At 43.4% G+C, this 9,465-nt stretch overlaps 1 pseudogene; it reads right to left on the reverse strand.

Annotated features, from left to right (window-relative positions):
* Positions 1 to 576: 576 nt before the first annotated feature.
* Positions 577 to 1,991, reverse strand: LOC119540470 (annotated as a pseudogene).
* Between the last annotated feature and the right edge of the window lie 7,474 nt (positions 1,992 to 9,465).

Below are 9,465 nucleotides of genomic sequence, written 5' to 3' on the forward strand. Positions count from 1 at the left end.
TAAACTTTTTAGATCTTATTAATTCCAGAAGAGCTGTTTCACTTATGACTACATAAATCTTGGCCGTTTAGAGGTTCCAAGATTAAGGCTTTTTGGAAAATGGTCACTGGCAAACTCACAGGTGATCTGTGTAGAGCAAATCTGATTCAGGTCATTCAGGAGACAGAACATTTGCAAAAATAATTTGAGTCTAGTTTAATTGCCAGGCCACTTACAGAGAATAGAGGCTTGATAATGGAATGCAGGAATTAGAGTTTGGTAACAATTCTAGTGTTTTTGTTTTTTAAACAGGTTGCATTGTTTTCTTCTTACTGCAAAGGAGGCATGCCTAATGTGGGAAATTTAAAGAGTGTTCTTTTTTTAACTTAAAAATAAAAAGTAAAATCATCATGAGGAGTTGTTTACAGGGCTGCTAAATCCTGGCAGAGGATTTAATGTTTTATATATATTTTTTCTCTACCTACAAGCACATTTCACTGGTATTTCTTTTTTTTTTTTCTTAAAGCCTTTATTTTGAGACATGATGGAAAACTATACAGGTACACCTGGAAAAATAAGACACGATCACAACTTAGATTAAAGATAATCTAACCAGAGCTTAAATGCCTGCCAGCTAATGTAGAAGCACAAGTACCGGGCGTGTGATGTGTTAGGGCTGAGAAAATGCCATTCGTATTCCTCTCCTTCAACAGAATCCACACCAACCTCCTCATAATCCTTCTCAAGGGCAGCCCTGTCCTCACAGACCTCAGAAAACTCTCCTTCCTCCATCCCCTCACCCACATACCAGTGAACACAGGCATGCTTGGCATACATCAGGTCGAACTTGTAGTGCAGGCGAGCCCAGGATCAGCAATGGCTGTGGTGTTGCTCGCATGCCCACAGCTCGCTGGACCTGGCCATGCCTCCACCAGGCACCGCAGTGGGAGGCTGGTAATTAATGCCAACCTTGAAGCCAGTGGGGCACCAATCCACACACTGTATGCTGCACTTAGTCTTGATGGTGGCAATGGCAGCACTGATGTCTTTGGGAACCATGTCACCATGGTAAACAACAGGCAGCAAGCCATGCATTCACCATGGCGAGGGTCACGTTTCACCATCTGGTTGACTGGCTCAAAGCAAGCACTGGTAATTTCTGCTACAGAAAGCTATTCATGGTAGGGTTTCTTGGCAGAGATGACGGGGGCATATGTGGGCAGAGGGAAGTGGAGGCAGGGATAGGGTACCAGGTTGGCCTAGGATTCTGTCAGGTCAACATTCAGGGCACCATCAAGCCTGAGGGAAGCAGTGATGGAGGACACATTCTGGCCAATAAGGCAATTAAGGTTGGTGTAAGTTGGGCATTCAATATTGAGGTTTCCATGACAGATGTCATAGATGGCCTCATTGTCTACCATGAAGGTGCAATCTGAGTGCTCCAGGTTGGTGTGGGTGGTGAGGATAAAATTGTAGGGCTCGACTACAGACATGGAAACCAGAGAGGCTGGGTAACTGGAGAACTCCAGCTTGGACTTCTTGCCATAATCAATGGAGAGACGTTCCACCAGCATGGAGGTGAACCCAGAACCGGTTCCCCCACCAAAGCTGTGGAAAACCAAGAAGTCCTGTAGCCCTCTGCACTGGTCAGCCAGCTTGCGAATTCTGTCCAAGATGAGGTCAGTGGTCTCCCTGCCAATGGTGCAGTGACAGTGGGCATAGTATTTGCAGCATATTCCTTGCCTGTGATGAGCTGCTCAGGGTGGAAGACCTGGCTGTAGTTGCCAGTGTGAACTTCCTCCATGACCAGGGGTTCCAGGTCTACAAACACTGCCCTGGGCACATGCTTGCCAGTGCTGTCTCACTTAAGAAGGTATTGAAGGAGTCATCTCCTCCCTCAATGGTCTTGTCACTTGACATTTGGTCATCAGGCTGGATGCCATGTTCCAAGCAGTAGAGCTCCCAATCTGGACACTAGCCTGACCAACATGGATGGAGAGGCAGTCATGCATGGTGGCTATGGGTTAGGAGGCAAAGATGACAGGGTCCCAGTTACTGTCCCTGACAAGCTAAGAGTTGAGGTAAGAAACACAGTGGTATTTAATTTTGTTACTTATTTCCCTTTGAATCCAGTAATGTAAAAAACTCAACCCACCAACATGCCGTAGAATAAGAAAGTAACCATTTTCAAGAGTTAAAATGAGGGACCCAGAAGCCAAGGACTCAAGTTCTCCATAGGTTCTAGATTTCCACATCATGTCTCATTTTTCCAGCATCTGTCATAAAGTGGTCCATAACTCCATAACTTTCCTCTTTAGTCAATGCCGGTTTTTAAATGAAAAGATTGTTAAATGATAACCTTGTGTCCCATAACGAAAAAAACTCACAAATTGCTCCCACTTGTATGCAGCAGCTCTTCAATGTCATCAGTACCTTCAATACAATGATTTCTCCATTCTGTCACCTATTGACCCATCAGGTTTGCCTTCCTTTGCCATGAGCCTGGTCTCCAGTACACCATTTTCACATAGCAGTAATCATTACCTTGACTTTGTTCCAGCACTGGTTCCTTGGAGCTACATAACTGTATCTCCAACATGCAAAGCTGAGAGGTTGGCACAAGAGTAGAAGGCAGAGATCACTTTTGACCACCTTCTCTCCCTCTTGTCTCCTCTATCTGGGAGTACTCAGGAAAGTCCCATAAAAATACAATGATAGCAGAGGCCTAGTGTTATATACTCTGTCTTATTACCACTAGAAGCTACTGTAGCACCCTAGAAATTAAAATATACTTACATACAAATTATATCTTTAAGTCTTCCCTTCCCTCTTGGAAATATCTCAAAACTCCAGTTTTTGGTTTGGGAAATATCACTGCACTCTGTTGCACAGGTGACATGTGATACCCAGGGCAAAAGAGTTCTCCCCTGGCTGCTTGGAAAATGCTTTGGAGCCGCCACAGCATGGTAGAGCCAAACCAAAATTAGGAAAAACAGCATCATCTCAATTTGCATAGCACACACTCAGGAACTCCACCGTTCATCACATTGTCTTCACATCTCCGTGCTCTTGTATATAGGTCATCCTGAGGTCTCCAAAAAATATCTTAATTTTTCCTGGAAGGTTACATGAACTTAGACAAGGTTAAGCAGTGGTTAAAGAAAGCATGGCTTGTGTCTGGGGTTCTCAGTTTTAAACAATGCTCTGAACCCTGGGCTCTTTGTTCAGTCTTGTACCTCAGTGGTGCTCTTCCCTGTCTAACTCACCTTAATTTGGGCAGTCCCTAGCTTTCTGTCCCCTCCACACTTGACGTCAAGTTGGCACTGATTCATCAGACTTGCCTGTTTCATTTGTCATTTCCAGAGTATTTCTCCAAACACATGGTAGGCTAAGCAGCACTCCCCGGCTGACTTTATCCACTCCCATCATTTCAATTTCCACATACATATTTGTCATTCCCATCTATATGTCTAATTGCATGTTGGACATTTGTACATGAAGGTCCCACAGTGACTTGAAATTCAGTATCCAAATGGAACTCACCATTTCTTCTCAATCCCAGGACCCTGAATCTCCTCCTCAATCTGCCATCTTGGGGAGTGTTCTAGTTTGCTAATGCTGCCAGAATGCAAAACACCAGAAATGGACTGGCTCTTATAAAGGGGGTTTATTTAGTTACACAGTTACAGTCCTAAGGCCATAAAATGTCCAAGGTAATGCATCAACAATCAGGTACCTTCACTGAAGGATGGCAAATGGCATCCGGAAAACCTCTGCTAGCTGGGAAGGCACGTGGCTGGCGTCTGCTCTAAGTTCTGGTTTCAAAATGGCTTTCTCCCAGGACATTTCTCTCTAGACCACAGTTCCTCTTCAAAATGTCACTCTCAGTTGCTCTTGGGGTGTTTGTCCTCTCTTAGCTTCTCCAGAGCAAGAGTCTGCTTTCAACAGCCATCTTCAAATTGTCTCTCATCTGCAGCTCCTCTCTCAGCTCCTGGGTGTTCTTCAGAGTGTCCCTCTTGGCTGTAGCAAGCTCACTCCTTCTGTCTGAGCTTATATGGTGCGCTAGTAAACTATTCAAAGCCCATGCTGAATGGGTGGGATCACAACTCCACTGAAATTATCCAATCAGAGTCATCACCCACAGTTGGGTGGGGCGCATCTCCATGGAAGCACTCAAAGAATTACAATCTAATCAACACTGATATGGCTGCCCACACAAGATTGCATCGAAGTTAATGGCATTTGGGGGGACATAATACATTCAAATTGGCTTAGGGAGCAACATTCAAAGCAGAATTCTGGCGGCTGTGTTGACTCCTTTTTATCCCCAAGGCTTAAATTATCAAAACTCTTATTCCCTTAATAATTCTGACTCTATACCCTTTCTACTCACACTGGTAGTAGGCGTCTGGATTACTGCAACAGCTTTCCAACTGCTTTTCCTCTCCCTGGTTTTGGTTTTTCAAATCATGTAACAGTGTAGCCAGGATATTGTCCTAAAACAGAAATCTGATTACACAATAGTTCTGCTTATAACAATTCAATGGCTACTTCTTCACCTACCATAACTCACGGACAGTCAGGAAGCTCCAGGAGGAACATGTACATCTTCTTAAAGATTAGTCAAATGAGAGTAAATAATTCTAAGTATATTAAAAATGACCAGGAATCTATTATGGAATAGGTTACAAAATTCACATTGGTTTCTAGATAGTGAACTTTAAGGGATTTTAAGCACATGTAACAATTATATACCTTTGGAGGATAAATACTTGCTCATTTTTGCTGTTAGAGTTAACAAAGGAGATTATCCTCAGCATTGTGGAGCGTCTCCTCACCCAATCAGTTTGAGGGGTTCAGAGGTCAGAAGAATTTCTCCCTCAGCTTCAGCATTGGCTTTTGCTAGAATTTCCTGCCAGCCAGCTTTCCCTGGGGAATTCAGACTTCAGCATCATCTTTATTGGAGTTTCCAGCTTGCAGCCTGCCCTCCAGAATTCAGACTTTCCAGCCCCCACCATTGCATGAGCCAAAGTCTTATAGTAAATCTCTCTCTCTCTCTCTCTCTCTCCCTATATATATATATATATATATATATATATATATATATACCCTGTTGGTTCTGTTTCTCTGGCAAATCCTCACTAATACATGCCCCTTTCAGCCTCATCCATGCAGCCAGCCTGGGTCCTACTTGTCTTCACCTATAAGGCATGATTCATCAAGAATTTTTCCTTTTTTCTCTCCCTGACACAGACTGGGTTTGGACTTCCCTTCTCAGTGATCCCCCAGCTGCCTGTGCATACTTTTATCAGATCCCCATCCCACTGCTTTGCCTTTGCTGTTTCCTTATGGGATTCCTCCATCAGACTGTAAATGTCTCCGGGATCAGAGGTCACATGGCTTTGAATCCTTGGTGCCTAACAGAGTGTCAAGAACCCAGTAGGTGCTCAGTGAGCATTTGTGATTAACTGGATAATTTTTCTCCATAGAGATCAACACAGGTAACCAATAGATGCTTAATTTAATACATGATGATCAGGAAATAGACATTTCTCATTAATTCTCTTACTTCTCATTTGAGCATTCATGATGGTCCATGTTTTAAAATCCAATATCTCCCCCACCCCTCACCTCCCATCACAGCCTCCTACAGGCCTGCTGGGGATGGGGCTTGCACCTGAGGGCAAGCAGACAAAATGCAGAGTTGTGCTCCCCAGACTGATCCTACTTGGTCCCAGCTGGGGCTTCTGGGTCATGATGCAACCTTATACATTGTCCTTAGTTTGCTTCCTTTACCATTTCCCTCAGGGGATGTTTCAAATATTCACCCTTGTCCTTGATTCCTTTGTCATTGAAGCATGGAATCTCACTTCCTTAGTCACAAATTAGCTTCCCACTTTTGTCCTCCATTTAAAACACTGAAAAGTTCATCTCCATATTCCACGTCCTCCTCTCTTTGGGGAAAAGTTGTCTTCTTCCCTTCAAAAGTCCTCCCTGGGATCCAGGTCCCCATCATCTCCTGGCATCCACATTCCACACATGCTCTTCACTGTGTACCCTGGGTGGTCACTCGGTGCCATGAGACATGACTGAGCACTTGGTATTGAAATTCTCTTCCCTTAGTTTTGAGTTTATTCTCTTTCTTCCACATTGGACCCTCTTCAGTCTCTTTCTCCTTTTGCACCTCCCTTTGTTGGAGATTTCTAGGGTTCTATCCTGCACTTTCTTCTTTCACAAAGCTCGGTCCCTCAGAGACCTTCTACCCTGAAGGATTTAACTGCCATTGATGTACTGATGTAGGTCAGATTTGTACACTCTGCAACACGACTCCCTAGATGTCTTAACCTGGGAGTCTCGTGGAGATTTCAAACTCAACAGGAAAGAACCTAATATCTTTATCTGCCTTCCTTTCTCCAGCCCCTCCAAATCTCTCTTCTTTCTGTGTCCCTCTGAGGGCTAGTTGGTGGCGCCATCAGTTGCCCAAGTCAGAAACCTAGGGGTCATCCCATGTTGTCCCTTCTTAATGGCAACTTGTTAGGGAATAGCTCTTGACAAGCCTTCCTCCCAACTTCTGCTCAGTTTGTCCCAACTTCTCCAATCCATATGCCAACACCCCGGTTCTGGTACTCACCAGCTCTCATGCACTGTATTACATCAGGCCCTAACTACTCCACTCTTGGGTCTCATCTTCTCCCAACCATGCTCCTCACAGCTGCTGGAGTTGGTTCTCTAAGCCAGCCCAGGTGTTGCTTCTGAGAAACTCCCTCAACATCACCATCTTTTCCCCAGACAGAGATAGCTGCTGTCCTAGTTTGCTAATGCTGCAGAATGCAAAACACCAGAGATGGATTGGCTTTTATAAAAAGGGGGTTTATTTGGCTACACAGTTACAGTCTTAAGGCCATAAAGTGTCCAAGGTAACACTTCAGTAATCGGGTACCTTCACCAGAGGATGGCCAATGGCGTCCGGAAAACCTCTGTTGGCTGGGAAGGCATGGGGCTGGCGTCTGCTCCAAAGTTCTGGTTTCAAAATGGCTTCCTCCCAGGATGTTCCTTTCTAGCAAGCTTGCTCCTCTTCCAAACGTCACTCACAGCTGCACTCTGTTCAGTCTCTTTGAGTCAGCATGTTTTATATGGCTCCACTGATCAAGGCCCACCCTGAATGGGTGGGGTCACACCTTCATGGGAGTATCCCACCAAAGTCACCTCCCACAGCTGGGTGGGGCACAACTCCATGCAAACAACCTAATCCAAACATTCCAACTTAATCCCCATTATTCTGTCTGCCCCACAAGATTGCATCAAAGAATATGGCTTTTTCTGGGGGACATAATACATCCAAACTGGCACAGCTGCCTTCTCCTGTGAGCCCAAAGCCCTGTCCAAGCATCTAAAGTCCTCCTGAAGTTCAACATACTTTACAGCATTCAGGCATTTTCTGCTTCTCTCTCTTTCTCTCTTCTACTTTATTGTGAGTTCCTTGACTACAGGAGCCATGTCTTATTCAATGGCTCAATAAATATGCAGTAAATTCAATTTACTGAAAAAATTTTAATTCTTTGCATTTTTCCACTTCATTTTCCTGTCATTGATAGGTAGTAGAGTGTAGCATTAAAAGTGCACGTTTTGTGTTAAGACTGCCTGTGTTCCAATCCCAGCTTTTCCACTAAAGAAACTCAATGGACTTTTGCCAGCTACTTCACTTCTCTGTGTCCAGTTTCCTGGTCTATCAAATGAGATATAATAGTACCTATTTCCAGGATAATATGAGGAACAAATGAATCAATATGCAAGCACTGGGATTTTAGAACATTGCCTGACACACAGCAAGCACTTAATAGGTGTCGGTTTTATTATCATCTTTTTCTTTCCTTTCTCTCTTTTATTGTTTGTTTGTTTGGGATCCCATTTTCTCCCATCCTCCCCTATTAGACCTAAGTATATGAAACATATTATTTTAGTTCCATATTTATTAACAACTCATAACATCCCAGTCACAGAGAAAGTACTGCTCCAAGGGGCCATACAAACAGATACTTTCTAAGGTCATGTTGATGTGACATTTTGAGATGGAATAAGCAGTTGCGCTGTGGCAGTGTGGCAGTGATTGTGCTAGAAATCTGACTGCCTTGCAGCCATCTGTAGCATGGAATGCAGCAATATTTATGACCTATTGTCCCATCCAAGGAAAGTGGAAATTTCTAGGCTATTACATGTGTCAGGACCCAACATGGCAGGACTGCACCCTCATGTTCGTCTGATAGAGGGACCCCTATCTGAATCTTATTCTGTTATTCTGTGTTGGTCATTGCTGCCAGAGAAAGGAGGACTCCAACCTGGACTGTGACCAGCACACAATTTTTTTTAAAATGCAATTTTATTGAGATATGTTCATATACCACATGATCCATCCAAAGTATACAATCAATGGCTCACAGTAACATATAGTTGTGTATTCATTGCCACAATCAATTTTAGACCATTTTCATTACTCTAAAATAAAAAAAAAATAAAAATAAAAATAAGAACACCCCAAACATCCCTTATCCCTCCTGTTATTTCTATCTATTTTGTCTTTATTTTATTACTCATCTGCCCATATACTGGATAAAGGGAGTGTCAGTCACAAGGTTTTCACAATCACATGGTCACACAATAAAAGCTATTTAGTTATACAATCATCATCAAGAATCAAGTCTACTGGATTACAGTTCAAAAGATTCAGGTATTTCCTTCTAGGTATTCTAATATACTAGAAACGAAAAAGAAATATCTATATAATGCATAAGAATAACCTCCAGAATGATCTTTCAAATCTATTTGAAATCTCTTAGCCACTGAAACTTTATTTTGTTTCATCTTCCACCCCCCACCCCCTGCTTTTAGTCAAGAAGGCATTCTGAATCCCGTGATGCCAGAGCCAGGCTTATCACTGGGAGTCATGTCCCATGTTGCTAGGGAGACTTACTCCCCTGGGATTCATGTCCCACATAAGGGGGAATGTTTCAGTTTGCTAAAGTTGCCAGAATGCAATATACCAGAAATGGATTGACTTTTATATGAAGAATTTGTTAGATTACAAATATACAGGTCTAAGGCCATGAAAGTGTCCAAATTAGGGCATCAACAGAGGATATCTTCACTGAAGAATGGCGGATGGCATCCAGAACACCTCGTTCAGCTGGGAAGGCATGTGGCTAGCATCTGCTCGTCCTTTGCTCCCGGGTTGCATTGCTTTCGGCTTCTGATTCCAGTGGCTTTCTTTTTAAGCATCTACAGGTTGTCACTTAGCTTCCCTGGGGCAAACTCTGGGCTTCATCTCTTAGCGTCTCCAAATGTCTTTCTGTCTGCATTTCCAAGTGTCTAGGTCTGTGTCAGCTCTGAGCTCTCCCTCCCTCCCTGAACTTTCTTTAGGACTCCAGTAAACTAACTAAGACCCACCTTGAATGGGTGTGGCCACATCTCCATGGAAATAATCTAATCAAA

This window comes from Choloepus didactylus, chromosome 7 (assembly GCF_015220235.1).
Source record: "Choloepus didactylus isolate mChoDid1 chromosome 7, mChoDid1.pri, whole genome shotgun sequence".
NCBI lineage: Eukaryota > Metazoa > Chordata > Mammalia > Pilosa > Megalonychidae > Choloepus > Choloepus didactylus.